We start from the raw sequence: 17,067 nt of genomic DNA, 5'->3' as shown, positions 1-17,067 counted from the left end.
GTGCTAGATTTAACTGTGAAAAAATTTGAGGAAGTTCAAAGTAGAGTATGTTTGTTCTACATCCTGGCTTAATGTTCTGAATGTTTCATCTTTCACTTTTGCACATGGTCCCAGCACCCAGCTTACTGTTCTCACGGTTTTGCAGCACTGCCCATGCTAAATCATCGCTTTGATTTTTCCATGATTGATGATCAACTTGCTCACGTTATAAACGGTAATTCCCAGGCACTTTCAATTAATTGATTTTAAGACTCTGTTAAATAGATTTTAGAATGCAACATAAAATTTATGTGTCATTAGAAGATTACTTCTCCATTGATAAAGATATCCAGGTTTCGTTTCACTCAAATTTGTCGTCAATGTGTTGGTAGCTCTCTTTGACATCATTTTTTTTTCCGTCCCTTACAGTTTTTCTTTTCACTGATTTTTGATAGTTTGTATAGAACATCAAAATTGTAGGGCAAGAGCTTTTCATTTGGTCTAATGTGAGCCAGTGCCACAAACTGAATTTGAAATGATTGATCTTACTCTATTGAATTTCTGTAATAATTTTGATTTAATTGCAGGAAATACAAAAGATCCACAAAATAAGCTTTTAATATGAGAACCTATCATTGAAAGCAAACACTTCAGCATAACAGTGTCATTGCTGAAACACTGAACCACACCACATACAGTTTCGGCCAGTGAAACTGCACAATACATCCAGAAAACATGAAACAATGATATCACAAAAGCCACCAATTCACGGTTGAAGTGTCTTTATATAGCCGAATAACAGAGTGAAGTTAAAACAAATTCTCACCAATCATAGTTAATCTAATTAAATAAGCAATAAATAATAAATTATAATATAACTGAGAATTTTCATTGATGTTGTTTTGAATAGTGATCATTTTTGAATGAGTTCAGAAATTTCTAAATTGATACAGATACCAAGGCCCATTTTAAAATGAAGTGGGGGAGAGGTAGAAGCAGTGGAAAACTGTAGCATGCAGGAAATGTAAGGTCTTGCAAAATTAATGGCATGATCTTATTTAAAGTTTCTTTTATTTCCTGGTTGACGGCCAATTGGATTTATGATTGGATGATTGGGCAGAATGTCCTATGGTGTGCAACCATTGTTTGCATGGAGAAATGCAATTGTAATTAGTGTACTGACTGGCTATATAGTGAGGTAGATGTCTATTCCACTGTAAGTATCTGTGTATCCTGTCAGTGGCAGCCATTAACTATGCAACATTTAAAATGTGGTGCTGAATGTTCCCATTTTCAGTCAAAATGTCTGGTTGAGTGAGATTCATGGGCCTTAATCCCCTATGGTCCTCAATGACTTCTCACACAATTGGGCTCTTTGGCACTATTCACGTATAATCACATATTTGAAGAGACAGAAATACTCACACTACCAGGACCTTTTGACATTCACATGGTTGGTGTCATATTTAATGCCCAGCTGTACACTTGCAAGCCAGGAACTGCACCTCACATTTTGGTTCTCAATCATTATCGCTGAGAACATGGCTCAGAAAGCAAATCTGACTCCTTGTTTCACAGACCGGAACCTGGAGTATTGCTGGATGGAATGATAGAAATAGGGCTGTCGCCCCTGCAGGTGCCACAGAATACACTGCTTCTGCCCCTTGACCCCATGGTGAACGTCACTTCCCTTGGTAATGTCACCCATGATCCCATAACCACAGCCACTCCAGAGACAATCTCTGTCCCCACTCCCAACTTCAGCCCCAGATCAGGTCCTAACTCCCAGCTCTGCCATGTTTTTGCTATTCCCCCAGATGTCCCGTTCACTGAGGATGAATGATCAGTCCTCAGTAAAGGCTTCACCTTCATCCCCCTACGCTCCAAGATCAATGAATTCAACATGTGTTGTGATCGCAAACTTCTCTTCTGCCATCTCCATGCTTACTTTTTCCATCTGGACTCCCACCCACCCTCCAAGGACTCCTTCTCCTTCCTCCAACACACCCCATCCCCTTGAACAGCATGTGCCAGTCTGTTATCTGTCCTCGATTTCTTAATTTCTAACTGCCGCAGTGATATTGACTGCCTCAACCTTTCCACCCTTCTCGCCCACTCCAAACTCTCATCGTTGCAATGCACAGCCCTCCACTCCTTCCACTCCAACCCCAACCTCACCATCAAACCAGCAGACAAGGGGTGGTGGGGGGGTGGTGGTGGAGGTTTGTGCGCAGTCATAGTTTAGCGCTCCAACCTCTGCACCGCTGAAGCCACGCTTCAACTTGCGGACACTTCCACTGCCCCCTCGACCATGACCTACCTCCCACCACCAAACCATCATCTCCCAGACCATCCACAACCTCATCACTTCAGGGCATCTCTCACCAGCAGCCTCCAACCTCATAGTCCAGGAACCCTGCACTGCCCTGTTCTACCTTCTACCCAAAATTCACAATCCTGACTGCCCCAGCAGACCCATCATCTCAGCCTGCTCCTGCCCCGCCAAACTTATCTCTGTATACCTTAGACCATAAGACCCTATGACCATAAGACATAGGACTGGAAGTAAGGCCATTCGGCCCATTGAGTCCACTCTGCCGTTTAATCATGGCTGATGGGCATATCAACTCCACTTACCCGCACTCTCCCCATAGCCCTTAATTTCTTGCGAGATCAAGAATTTATCTATCTCTGCCTTGAAGACATTTAACGGCCCGGCCTCCACAGCGCTCCATGAATTCCATAGGCCCATCACTCTGAAGAAATGTCTCCTCATTTCCATTCTAAATTGACCCCCTCTAATTCTAAGGCTGTGCACCCAGGTCCTAGTCTCCCCACCTGACAGAAACAAATTCCCAGCGTCCACCCTTTCTAAACCATGCATTATCTTGTAAGTTTCTACTAGATCTCCCCTCAAACTTCTAAACTCTAATGAACACAATCCCAGGATCCTCAGCTGTTCACCATGTTAGGCCTACCATTCCAGGGATCATCCGCTGGACACACTCCAGTATCAATATGTCCTTCTGAGATGCATGGCCCAAAATTGGACACAATATTTTAATTGGGGCTTAACTGGAGCTTTATAAAGTCTTAGAAGCACATCACTGCTTTTATATTCCAACCCTATTGAGATAAATGACAATATTACATTTGCTTTGTTAATCATGGACTCAACCTGCAAGTTAACCTTTAAACCAAGTTAACCTGGACTAGCACTCCCAGACCCTGTCGTACTTTGGAAAAAAGAATACAGGCATGGACTATTTTCCAAATGGTGATAAAATTCATAAAGCCAAAGGGCAAGACCTCGCATTTGCTCATGCTGAATTTCATCAGCCATTTCCTGGACCACTGTCCTAAACTGTCTCAATCTTTCTGCTGTCTCCCCGCCTCGTCAGTACGACCTGCCTGTCCACCTACCTTGACACCGTCCTGTCACCCTTGGTCCAGGATCTCCTGACACACATTCGGGACATCACCCATGCCTTCCACCTCCTCCGTGACTTTCATTTCCCTGGAACCCAATGCCTCATCATCACCATGGACGTCCAGTCTCTCTACACCTCCATCCGCCATGACGAAGGCCTCCAAGCCTTCCTTCCTCTCCCACAGACCCAACCAGTGCTCTTCCACTCATGCACTCATTCGATTGGCTGAACTGGTCCTCACCCTCAACAATTTCTCCTTCAAATCCTCCTACTTTCTCCAGACCAAAGGGGTAGCCATGGACACCCGCATGGGCCCCTGGCTATGCCTGTCTCTTCGTTGGGTATGTGGAACAGTCAATTTTCCACAACTACACTGGCACCACTCCCCACCATTTCCTCCGCTACATCGATGACTGTATCGGTGACCTCGTGCTCCCACGAGGAGGTTGAACAGTTCATCAACTTCACGATCAACTTCCACTCTGACCTCAAGTATACCTGGACCATCTTGGACACCTCCCTCCCCTTCCTGGATCTCTCCATCTCCATTATCCCTGACCTACTCAACTCGGATGTCTACTTCAAACCCAGCTACCTGGACTAGACCTCCTCCCACCCTGCCTCCTGCAGAAACGCTATCCCTTACTCCCAATTCCTCTGCCTTGGCCATATATGGTCCCAGGAGGACTAGTTCCACCATAGAACATCACAGATGGCCTCTTTCAGGGACCGCAATTTCTCTCCCACATTGTCAACGATGCCCTCCAGTGCATCTCCTCTACTTCCCACACCTCCACCCTTGAACCCCACCCATCCAATTGCAACAAGGACAGAACCCTCCTGGTCCTTGCCTTCCACCCAACCAACTTCCGGATACAACACATCATCCTCCACTATTTCGCCAGCTGCAAACAGACTCGACCACCAGGGATATATTTCCCTCCCCACCACTATCTGCATTCCAGAGAGACCATTCCCTCTGCGACTCCCTTGTTAGGTCCACGCCACCCACCAACCCACCCTCCACTCCTGGCACGTTTCCTTGCCGCAACAAGAAACTCAAAACCTGTGCCCACACGTCCCCCCTCACCTCCATCCAAGGCTCCAAAGGAGCCCCCCACATCCGACAGAGATTTACCTGCACTTCCACACACGTCATCTACTGTCTCCATTGCTCTCGATGTGGTCTCCTCTGCATTGGGAAGACAGGACGCCAACTTGCGGAACATTTCAGAGAATATCTGTGGGACACATGCACCCATCAACACCAGTGGCCCGTGGCCGAACACTTCAACACCTCCCTTCCACTCTGCCAAAGAGGTGCAAGTCCTTGGCCTCAACTGGCGCCAAACTCTAGCCACCCGACACCTGTAGGAAGAGCGCCTCATCTTCCTTGGGACCCTCCAACTACACGAGATCAATGTTGATTTCACCAGTTTCCTCATTTCCTTGTCCCACCTTATCCCAGATCATTTCTAACTGCCGCAGCGATATTGACTGCCTCAACCTTTCCACCCCCTCACCCACTCCAAACTCTTATCGTTGCAATGCACAGCCCTCCACTCCTTCTGCTCCAATCCCAACCTCACCATCAAGCCAGCAGACGAAGGGGGGGAGGCGGGGGGGGGGGTGGAGTTTGTGCACAGTCGTAGTTTAGCACACAAACCTCTGCACCGCTGAAGCCACGTTTCAACCCGCAAACACTTCTACTGCCCCCTCGACCATGACCTACCTCCCACCACCAAACCATCATCTCCCAGACCATCCACAACCTCATCACTTCAGGGCATCTCTCACCAGCACCATCTGTCCCAGATCCTCTAACTCTGTACTGCCCTCTTGAACTTTCCTACCTGATCATCTCCCTTCCCACCTATCCGCTCCACCCTCCTCTCTGAATGATCACCATTAACCCCCACCTTTATCTCCCTATCACACTCCCAGCTGCCTGCCCCCCCAGTCTCACTCCCCTCCCATTTATCTCTCAGGCCCCTTGAGCCCCCACCCCCCCTTATTCCTGATGAAGTGCTCATACTCGAAACATCGACTTTCCTGCTCCTCGGATGCTGCTTGACTGGCTGTGCTTTTCCAGCATCACACTTTTCGACTCCCTGTCTTTTTTTCTACTGATTTCCAATGGAAGCTACACCATCAGATCCAGCCAGTCTAGACTAATATTGTCCCTGGTCAATTTTGTGTCCTAGATTAAAATAATACCCAGCAGTTAATCTGTGCTCCAGAAGGGCAATTGCCACATTTTCTCTCTGCTACCTCACCCTCACAGGCCACCATTCAGTTAAGCTCTCCCACTACATACTCATGGACTATAACTCTCACTATTCCATTCAACATGTTCACTCAACACATCTCATTCATCTTAATTCTCCCAAACTACCAATCCCCCCAGCCCTCTCTGATTCCCACTCACTCACTGGGCTCACCTTCATCTCTCCTGCTCTTTAGAATCCCTACAGTGTGGAAACAGGCCCTTTGGCCCAAAAAGTCCACACTGACCCACCGAAGAGTATCTCACCGAAACCCATTCCCTATCAATCTACATTTACCCCTGACTAATGCACCTGAACTACACATCCCTGAACACTATGGGCAATTTAGCGTAGCCAACTCACCTAACCTTTGGATTGTCGGAGGAAACCAGAGAACCCAGAGGAAGCCCACACAGACACAGGGAGGATGTACAAACTCTACACAGACAGTTGCCCGAGGCTGGAATCAAACCCAGGTCCCTGGCACTATGAGGTAGCAGTGCCACCCTATATATCAATAACTGCTGTTTCATCCACTTCCATCATACTCACTCCATCCCTTTGTCTCAATGCAGGAAAAATTGACTTACGACTGGACTGAGAGGGCCCAAAGCAGTCAAGGGATAATGGATATCAGGCTTCTCACACCATACGAAGAAAAGGTTTTCAATCCAAACAGATAGAAGCATGCCCGTTTACACGCAATGGGGAGACCTCAGTAGCCAGCTACACAGTAAATTTTCTTCTATACTGCTGTACCTCTCTCCCATTAAAGAACACTACCTCATTCTTAATCTGTTTTTATTCCTCTTACACAACTAATACCCTCTGTACTGAACACATGCTAATGGTACCCAACAAGCCTCCATCAAAAAGAGGCCATCACTGATGACCCTAACTCCATCTCTTGCTCTAATATGGAACCCACTGAACTCTCAGATGATGCACTAGCAAGGCTTACGCCCACACCCTCCCACAGCTCAGGCCCTTCCTTGGTGGGTCCTCTTTTGAGAGTAGAGTCAGGAGCCCAACCCGGTGAGTATATCGTTGACATGTCACTACAGCTAGCTGAGAAAGAAATGCCTCAGGTCTCTGACTTACACAGGTTTCCAGAGACTAGGCACCTGCTCCAGCAGCAGGCAAAAGGTGATCTCAGAGTTTTGGCCATTAATGATTTCATCTAAATGTACAGCAGGCACAAGACCAATAGATGGTTTGTCAAAGCAAGTTGGTAAACTGGATCGAAGATTGGAGGAGTCCACCAATGTCATTCATACTATACCTGCTCTCATGTGTACATCTGGCTGACCATGTGGAAAGGTGGCAGTCAGTATTTCCACCATACTCAGTTGTATACACACAGACTTGGACTCCATCGCTCTAGCTACAGATACTCAGTGTCAATGGCAAGGCAAGAGAGTAAAGAGCGACCTCTACCTCATCCCAGATCCTCCCTTCCTCTTCGGGTGACAGGGTGGTACCAGCATGCATCCAAAACAAGGAAGATCCACACACAAAATGCTTAGAAGCTTCTTCTCTGGACACTTTAGGAGTGCCTATTGGCACCACTGTTCCTACTTATGAGGAAGGGGCATTTAAGCAAGCTAAAGGTCCAATGTTCACCCGTTACCTTGCCCTTGGTACTCTGGGTTTTTGGCTAGAATGATGGAGTCGAGTTAAGTATGTATAACCTGGCTGTCCTTGGGCAGCCATTAAGTTTTCTATAGAGGTAGCCAGATACTTGCATTACAAAGACAACATGGTGCAAAAAGCATCAGAGAAGTCTGCTAACCTTCAAGTCAGTTTGCCTCATGCCTTAGATAAATCGGCCTGTTGCTTCTGTGTCTGTCTGTGCATATGTATGAAGTCTACGATTGGTGAAACCACAGGGTCATCTGCATGGAGCGGAGCAGGTCCCCTTTCTCCAGCTGTCATCCAAGTGCTAGCTACCTAGGGTATTTTTACTTTGCCAACTGCAGAGATGTGGCAGTGATGCAGTCACCAGCAGATGCTATTGATTCCATTCTATATAAAATACCGACCGAGGTGTCAGGCTCTGAGCTGATGGAGGTTGCAGGAGGTGTCCATGTTTTATTCTTCAGAAGTACAGTTGTCAATCTCTTGGGCAGCCCTCATAAATACTGTGTGATGGACAACACCAAACCCACTTCAGATATACCAAGGAGCTTGCCTCATCCCTGATGTTTATTTAAAGGCAAGTGTCAGGTTTGAAGTTCCAGGTGTAATTTGGTTGGTCACAGTACTCTTCAAGCAAGACATACTTTATTCTTGACCCCAATTAAAATGCAAACAAAAGGAAGAAGAATTGGTATAACTTACCTCTCTTGGAAAACTTAACAGAATAATAGATTATTTAACTATAAATAATAACTGTTCCAATATAGTATGATCCCATAAACACTTGGCAAAGGCAAATTTAGTAAAATAGATGGTCTCACATGCAATGTTTTTCAGGACAGGAGAAAAGAAAACCAAGAGAAAATTCTGGCAGAGATACCTGTATAGCAATTGCATAACCAACTTCAAAACTCCAACAATTAGATTCCCTACAGTATAGAAGCAGACCCTTCAGCCCAACAAGTCCACACTGACCTTCCAAAGAGTAACCCATCCAGATCCATTCCCCTATGTTTATTCCACACTAATGCACCTAACACTATGGGCAATTTAGAATGGCCAGTTCACCTGACCTGCACATCTTTAGATTGTGGGAGGAAACCAGAGCATCTGGAGAAAACCCATGTTGACATGGGGAAAATTTGCAAATTCCACACAGACAGTTGTCCAAGGTGGGAATCAAACCCGGGTCCCTGGTGCTGTGTGGCAGAGTGCTAGCCACTGAGTCACCCCAAGCAGATATTGAAAACTAAATTAAAGCCATGGTTCCTATGGGAGCCTGAATCCACCTATTCATGCTGCTTCTATTGTCATAACTTTAAAAAGAAACAGGGCCTCGCAAGCTACTTACTTTATTGGCTTGGAAGAAACAACTTGATACCTCTGTTCAGTAAAAAAGGAACAAAATACATCTCTTAAAGCTATAGTATAATCACACCTGTCACAGGTGGCTTGCCACTTGCACTTGCAAGATACAAAAGAGTGCATATTGCGAACAAGAGATAGAAGTGTGACATGTTAAGGTGAAATGCGCATTGTTATAATAGGGGAGTAGTGCTGCAATGGGCAACGTTTCTTACATGATTGCAAGTCATGTAAGTTTCTAGCGTCTTGACATAACTGGTTCTAATCTTCTCTTACAATGACTAAAATTCTCTATGTGTAGTGGGTGAGAATAATGTCACGCATCCTACCACCTGCCCTTGCTTTCTGGAGCCATTATGGGCTGTTTTATCCTGGAATGAGAAGGCAGAAGAGTGAAATGAATATGGTGGCATACCTATTAGTGCTAGTCCAAATGGGAGAAAGATGGTTTCGTGTTCTGAGTGAGTAGTAGGGAAACACAGAGGGGTGGAAGAGTTGGTAGTTTGGAAAGATTGGGTGAGGAGAGTCATTTAGGGAGGATATGGCGTGCAGCTTTGTGAGTGGTAGAGTGTAAGCCTCAGTGAGAGATAGATGCAGTAGTGGAGTTAGAGTGAGTGTGCGATAAAGAATGGGACTTACTTTGGCAAAGTCCCTGACCTTGCAGCATTCCTGAGTGTTCCCCCAGACCATGGAGGTTGTACTGATATAAGTGGCAATCTCAGTCCAGGCTGGCATGATCTAGTAACAATCTTCTCTGGCTGTCCTGAGGGAAGAGAATATCTCTCTTCTGCACTGTCCCATTTACCAGGACACCAACTTCTCCTTCTGTGCTATGTCAGAGACAAGTCAGAGGGAATATGAAGGGCAGGTACATCACCGCATTTTAAAAATGGTGCCTGGACCAGGCACGCTAGTCTAGTTGAAGATTACTAGCTTTAGCAAGCGGGAGGATGAGGTTGGCTTCAGAAGAGAGGGGCGTCATGGAACATATTTGATAGATCTTGAGATGCATTTGGCACAATTGTGCAGGAAAACTTGTGAGGTCCTACTCAAGAAAAATGACACAGCCAAAATCTAGTAAGATTCAACCCAATCTAACCATCTCCGCTTAATATTCAATGACTTAATCTATCCACCAAGTGACAATTCATTAAAATCTTTACTGGATCAGCTATTGAAGTACTGTGGCTACATGAACAGGTCAGCCAGTGGAAATTCTGTGTTGAGCAACTCATATTCCTGACTCTACAAAGCCTCTCCCAACCTACATGGCACAAGTCAGGATTGTGGTGGAATACTCTCCATATGCCTAGAAGAGTGCAGCTCCAACAACAGTCAAGCTCAACACCAACCAAACAAAAGAGCCCACTTGACTGAAAACCCCATCCATTACTTTCAATGTTCACTCATTCCACCTCCTCACATGAGCAGCAGTGTGAACCATCTACAAGAAAGGCTGTAGTAAATATCCAAACATCCTTCAGCAGCACAATCTCTGCCTCCCAAAATACCAAACAGCTGATACATGAGAAGACTACCAACTGGCAAATTCATCTCCAAGTCCATACCATCCTGAAATAAAAATATAATGGTTTATGTCTTCATCTCTATGCCAGAATCCTGCAACACACTTCTTGATAGTACTGTGATTGAAATTACACCACTGGAGATGGCAGCAGTTCAACAAAGCAGCTCACCACAATCTTCTCAAGGCATTTAAAGATAGATCATAAATGGTGGCTTTGCCAGCAAAACCCATGTCCCATGAGTATGTTTTACCCAGCTTGAAGGGGAGTGGTAATCGCACTGCTGAATTAGAAGAACAAGAAGTGCACACTGTCCAGAGTTTCAATCTGCATCATTTGGACTCTCAACCTCAGAGAATTAAGACAAAGCTGGTTTCAGAAAACATAATGTTAACACTGTTTGGTTTGAGCACAGCACTCACACTTCCTAGTTCTCCAATATGCTGTACTCACAGTCCTGGTTTCAGAGAACAGTGGGCTTGTGGCATAACGGTGGTGCGTCTGACTCCAGATCAGAAGGTTGCGCGTTCAAATAATATCAGGCTCATTGTATTGAATTGAAGCTCAATTTCTCTAGGAGTGCAGGTCCATTGTACTCTAAAGGTTGCTGTGCAGGTGGTTAGAGTGGTCAAGAAGGTATACAGTATGCTCGACTTCATTGGAAGGGGTATTGAGTATAAGAGATGGCAAGTCATGTTAAAATTGTACAAGACATTGGTTCGGCTGCATTTAGAATACTATGTAGAGTTCTGGTCGCCACATTACCAAAAGGATGTGGACACTTTGGAGAGGGTGCAGAGTAGGTTTATGAGGATGTTGCCTAGCACAGAAGGTGCTAGCTATGAAGAGAGGTTGAGTAGGTTAGGATTGTTTTCATTAGAAAAAAGGAGATTAAGGAGTACCTGATTGAGGTTTACAAAATCATGAGGGGTATAGACAGGGTGGATAGAGATAAGCTTTTTCCCAAGGCAAAGGATTCAATAATGAGAGATCACGCTTTCAAGGTGAGAGGTGAAAAGTTTAAGGGGGATACATGCAGCTAGTACTTTACACAGAGGGTGGTAAGTACCCAGAACACATTGCCAGCAGAGGCGGTAGAGGCAGACACGGTAGATTCATTTAAGATGCGTCTGGACAGATGCATGAGTAGGTGGAGACCAGAGGGATACAGATGCTTAGGAATTGGACGACAGTTTTAGACAGTAGATTTGGATCAGCTCAGGCTTGGAGGGCCGAAGGGCCTGTTCCTGGGTTGTAAATTTTCTTTGTTCTTTGTTCTTTCACTCTGCTGAATTCCGAGATAAGACAATGGACTGAACCTTACTTTTTTGGCTACGTTCAAGTTGCACCAAAAGTTTTGGAGAGTTTTTTGCCTCAAGACTTAGCAAGATTGCTTGCCCTATCTTATCAATCTCACCTCATTTTTTACCTGTGATGCCCCACAGCCCTTCTTGCATCTGTTTTCCACACCATTTTATCACATAATTCAGCAGAATTGTGTCCGAAGACCAACATCCCTTGCACCTGCTCCAACTTTGACAGGCCACCGTGCAGTTGGATAAATGATAGCAGTCTGGCATCACCCCTTACAGACAATATAATAGCACAAAGTCTCATTGCCAATGGCACATGGCTGACACTCCCTCACAATACAATGCATTTTCTCACCCTTGTCACCATTTAACACCATGCCATAAACTTTACCTGCCCCTATCTACATCCCAACTAAACATCTTCTAAGACAAGGGCTTTTGCCTGAAACGTCGATTTCGCTGCTCGTTGGATGCTGCCTGAACTGCTCTGCTCTTCCAGCACCACTAATCCAGAATTTGGTTTCCAGCATCTGCAGTTATTGTTTTTACCATCTTCTAAGACAGTGGTACCCTGTTCCCAAATTCTACTGTAAGCCCACCACTTGTCATTGTCCATAGGGAACATCACATACAGGTAAGCAATTTACAAACACAAACACAAAAGTGAACTTTTATTTGCAGAATGCAACAGGGAACAAAACAAAGTGGCTAAATGTTCCTTTCACAATGCCAAGCATGTTTAGGCATTATGACCTAAAAAGTTAGAGTTAACAATTGTATGCGTGCACTCACCTCTCCTAGTAGAACAGGTATCAATGAGGTTCTATCTGGCTTGCAGCACCAATCACAGCTGAGCTCCTTACTGGACATGTCAGCTTCCTCCTCCCAAAACACACTATCCTCCACCTTGGAAGACTATTTCCCCAGTCCTCTGCATTCCATTCCCCCAGTTCCTCTGCAGTCAGAACATTGATTGATGCTGTAATTTCATAGGGTAGAGCACACCAGGATGTTTTACAGAGGCTGTCAGAGTACATTGGACAGTCCATGCAACGGAACTACATCTTCAACAGTCCTATACTCTGATCTATCATAGCCAGGGTTGAGGCATCGACAGCATTATATCTGCACTTCATGTCAGTCTGTGGGGTGCATAATGGTTTTAAAGCTACAGTGGGTGTCCCTTGTCTCTCAGTGATCTGGACGCTCAATTGAAACTTGAGAGTACACCAGAATTCACAAGCCATAGCATGTGGGTTGCCTGGGTGATGGGTACATATTTTCAGGAAGTGGTAATAATGATCACAGATCATCTGAACATTAATGGAATGGAACCTCTTCCTGTTGATAAATTCCACAGCATTGGAATAGGTTTTGGTCAATAATAAGAAAGAAGCTTATGCCAGGTATAGACAGCATTAACCGAGTGATTCCATAGAAAAGTATAAAAGGAATAGAAATATACTTAAGAGAGAAATCAGGAGGGCAAAAAGGAGACATGAGATAGTTTTTCCAAATAGCGTTAAGGAGAATTCAAAGGGTTATTACAAATACATTAAGGACAAAATGGTAAGGAGGGAGACAATAGGGCCCCTTAAAGATCAGCAAAGCCACCTATGTGTGGAACTGCAGGAGATGGGGGAGATACTACACTAGTATTTTTCATCAAGATATGGAAGAGAAGGATATGAAAGAGACAGAACATGGGAAATAAATAGCAACATCTGGAAAATGTCCATATTACAGAGGAGGATAGTTACAGGTGAGCTGCTTTATTGAACTGTTGCTGTCTCTAGTGGTGTAATTTTATTCACAGTACTATTAGGAAGTGAGTTGCAGGATATTTTAAAACGCATGAAATTGGATAAGCCCCTGGGACCTGATCAGGTGTACCGTAGAACTCTGTGGGAAGTTAGGGAAGTGATTGCTGGTCCCCTTGCTGAGATATTTGTACCATCGATAGTCATAGGTGAGGTACTGAAAGACTGGAGGTTAGCTAATATGGTGCCACTATTTAAGAAAGGTGGTAAGGAATTGCTAGGGAACTGTACATCTGTGAGTCTGACATTGGAAATGGGCAAGTTGTTGGAGGGAATCCTGACGGGCAGGATTTATATGTATTTGGAAGGACAAGAATTGATTAGGGATAGTTAACATGGCTTTGTGTGGGAAATCATGTTTCAAAAACTTGATTGAGGTTTTTTGAATAAGTAACAAAGAGGATTGATGAGGGCAGAATGGTGGACATGATCTATATGGACTTCAGTAAGGCGTTGAACAAGGTTCCTCATGGTAGACTGGTTAGAAAAGTTAGATCATATGGAATAAAGAGAGAAGTAGCCATTTGGATGCAGAACTGGCTTGAAGGTAGAAGACAGAGGGTGATGGTGGTGGTTGCTTTTCAGATTGGAGGCCTGTGACCAATGATGTGTGACCAGCACAAGGATCAGTGCTTTTCCTCTTTTATATAAATGATTTGGATGTGAACATAGGAGGCATGGCTAGTAAATTTGCAGATGACACCAAAATTGGAGGTGTAGTGGACAGCGAAGAAGGTTACCTCAGAGTACAATGGAATCTTGATCAGTTGGGCCAATGGACCGAGGAGTAGCAGATGGAATTTAATTTAGATAAATGTGAGGTGTTGGAAAGGCAAACCAGAGTAGGGCTTATACACTAAAATATAAGGTTTTGGGAGTGTTACAAAGAGACCTTGGACTGCAAGTTCATAGCTCCTTGAAAGTAGAGTTGCAGTTATGTAAGGATCATGAAGAAGGCATTTGGTATACTTGTCTTTATTGTTCCTGAATATAGGAGTTGGGAGGTCATGTTGAAGCTGTACAGGACATTGGTTAGACCAATATTGGAATATTGAGTGCAATTCTGGTCTCCCTGTTGTAGAAAGGATTTTGTGAAACTTGAGAAGGTTCAGAAAAGATATACAAGGATGTTGCCAGTGTTGGAGTGTTTGAGCTACAGAAAGAGGCTGAATAGACTGGGGCTATTTTCCCTGGAGCACTGGGGGCTGAGGGGTGACCTTATAGACGTTTATAAAATCATGAGAGGAATGGATAGGATAAATAGGCATGGTCTTCTCCCCGAGGTGGGGAAGTCCAAAACTAGAGGGCATAGGTTTAAAGTGAGAGGGGAAAGATTTTAAAGGGATCGAAAGTGCAATTTTTCCACGCAGAGGGAAGTGCGTGTGTGGAATGAGCTGCCAGAGGAAGTAGTGGAGGCTGGTACAGTGAAAAGACATCTGGATGGGTTTGGGCCGGGTTTAGAGGGATATGGGCCGGGTGCTGGCGAATGGGACTAAATTAATTTAAGATATCTGGTCAGCATGGAAGAATTGGTCTGAAGGGTCTGTTTCTGTGCTGCATATCCCTATGACTCTATGTTTACAATCAATAGCTCCTTCAGCTGGGGGATCTTAGCTTTATTCCCAAATCCTAATCCCAGGATTGTAATACTGACATTGTCATGGGGGATCAAATGAACCCGTGCAACCTTGCAGAGAAGACATCAGTGTTGTCCTGATGCATTTGTGGCTGCATGACTGAGAGATCCCATACAGTTCACCCATTGATCCCTGGAAGACCAACCATGCCCTCTGATGCTGCTCCAAACTCCCCCCCCACCATTCAACTTGAAATTCCCTTCATCATTGTCCTCATCCCCACTAATATAGATGCCTCTGCTTTCCACTCCCATCCTTTCAATAATTGATCCCTCTGCTCCCCCAAGCTCTCCTAACCTAACTAGACAACCAGGATTGCATTTGCCCAGACTTGTGACTGACTTTGATGATCAGCTCATAGACATTTCTGATCAGACACTTGACTGCTGTGCTTGCAGTTCCTTGTCTTTGAAATACAATTGTCTGACAGCTTGTGCTGGCCCACAGGACTGCTGAACATCTCTAGATTATTCTTGGACAGCCCTCCTGAGCTCTGCATCCCAAATGGGTGAATGACAGTGACAAAATCCCTGAACTCTGTGTGAAACCTCTGTCAGTGACTGACAGCCCTAGCACCACCCCCCACCGACAGACAGCACTCCCCCAACCCCTTGACTGGGGGAAAAAGTTGATTCTTCAATGTTTTCTGACCTGTCCAGTTGTTCGAATAAACTTGCAATGTGTTTTCCACATAGACAGCTGGCATATGCTGTAGGTGAATAGATAGCTATCTCATTAAGCTGTTCACCAACATTTGTCCCCTCATCCCAGGACATTCCAATACAGTTGAACAAGATAAGCAGCTTGTCTGATTGCCTGCACTAAAGAGTGTCTAAAACAGCAGCAATGACAACCTTTGACTCTGGATGAAGTCCTGATGAACACAAAGGGGAGGCATGATGTGGCAAGGCATGTTTATGAGCATGCAGGTAGGTGATGATTGAACAAATGCTATGAGAGAATTCAAGAGGTCTGGATGTGTAGCTGATCCAATTATTGAGCTAGTTGCCTCTCCGTGTGCGCAAATATTTCTCTGCTGCAGCCTTTTTGATACTGGCTACTGGATCATCCTGCCAAGAAAGACTGTCCCTTGTAAATGACCTGCCAGTGTATCAGATAGACAGCAAGATGGCCCTGATGGGTTGGCCGAAGCTGGGGTACCAAAGTCCATAGTCAATGGGCACACTTAGCTGGTGCCCATGAATCTTGCCCTTTGGCGAGGTAATTCAGAGCCAAATCGCCAGGTGCTCACATTGGTTTTCTTGCCAAGTTTTCCCAAAGTCCAGCTTGTTTGGCAACTTTGGTGGATGGTAGTCTGAATACTAATGAAGCAAGGTGCAGAATTAACAAGTGGTTTCACAATCAAGAATGACTGTCAAGAATTTCGCTCCATCGAGCTTGGGTCAGAGCCTTTTATGACAATCACTGGTTACGGAACCAGCTGCTTTTCATAAGGGATTGGAACCAATATTGTAACTTTAATCTGTAAATCCCCGGTAAAGGTTCTCAGTCTAGCCATGATCTTGCAGAAACATAAGGGTTAGAGTCCAGAGCAAATTTTGTTAATGACTGGTTCTGTAGTCACTGGAATGGCCATGCCTGTATTGACCTCCATTACAGTCTGACGATTTAAGTGGAGGTTTATTTTGTCTTGAATGCTGCTAAGCAATTTCACTGTTTCAAACCAGCTGTAGTGAAGGGTGTGCCTTCTCCTGGTTACCAGCCTTTGAGTTTTCCTACTCAATTCTGGTCCAGTGGGAATCTTTTGCTGTTTCTAGTCTGCATACCGGCAGTGACTACAATGGCCTGCCGGCCCGGATCCCTAAGAAAATTTTAACTGTTGGCCAAGTCTTGGCTTTCTTTTGAGGTTTTGCTGGGGGCTGACCTAGAGTCCCTCTGTTCAGGATATAGCATGAGTGAGGTGATGCAATTGCTTTCACTCAACTGGTGTTGCCCAAACATGGGTGGCACGGTGGCACAGTGGTTAGCACTGCTGCCTAACAGTGCCAGAGACCCGGGTTCAATTCCTGCCTCAGGCAACTAACTGTGTGGAGTTTGCACATTCTCCCTGTGTCTGCGTGGGTTTCCTCT

The sequence above is a fragment of the Chiloscyllium punctatum genome, chromosome 8 (genome assembly GCF_047496795.1).
Source record: "Chiloscyllium punctatum isolate Juve2018m chromosome 8, sChiPun1.3, whole genome shotgun sequence".
NCBI classification, from domain to species: Eukaryota; Metazoa; Chordata; class Chondrichthyes; order Orectolobiformes; family Hemiscylliidae; genus Chiloscyllium; species Chiloscyllium punctatum.
The sequence above is the reverse complement of the archived record's forward strand: the minus strand, read 5'-3'. Positions refer to the sequence as shown.